We start from the raw sequence: 436 nt of genomic DNA, 5'->3' as shown, positions 1-436 counted from the left end.
ATTAATAATATTGTAAATAAGAAAAAAATGTATTTAATTTTAAAAAAGCGTGGGGTGCTTCTTAAGATATTATCGAAATAATAATCCTTCTACTTAATAATCTTTCAATAATCTTTCAATAAAATATTTATAACTATTGGTACCATGCACCTCACGCTTTAAAAAAAAAAAAAAAATTAATAAAATACATCTTTTTCTTATTTACACTATTTTTAATTTATATTTATTAAAATTTGTTATTTACTTTTTTATTCTATATAGAGTTTTATAATGAGACAAAAGAATTTTTGATTTCTGAAGAAAAAAAAATGTGTGCCAACAACACGTGGTGTTCCCAAGCGGTCACCCATCCAAGTACTAACCACGCTCAATGCTGCTTAACTTCAGTGATCGGACGAGAACTGGTGTTTCAACTCAGCATGATATGGCCGTTGAC

At 27.3% G+C, this 436-nt stretch overlaps 1 non-coding gene across 1 annotated transcript; it reads right to left on the bottom strand.

Moving 5' to 3' along the window:
• Positions 1-313: 313 nt before the first annotated feature.
• LOC123271108 lies at positions 314-436 on the bottom strand. Its single transcript, XR_006510785.1, has one exon. It is a non-coding gene; the product is annotated as a 5S ribosomal RNA (ribosomal RNA).

Source organism: Cotesia glomerata, linkage group LG8, assembly GCF_020080835.1.
Source record: "Cotesia glomerata isolate CgM1 linkage group LG8, MPM_Cglom_v2.3, whole genome shotgun sequence".
NCBI lineage: Eukaryota > Metazoa > Arthropoda > Insecta > Hymenoptera > Braconidae > Cotesia > Cotesia glomerata.
The sequence above is the reverse complement of the archived record's forward strand: the minus strand, read 5'-3'. Positions and strand labels throughout refer to the sequence as shown.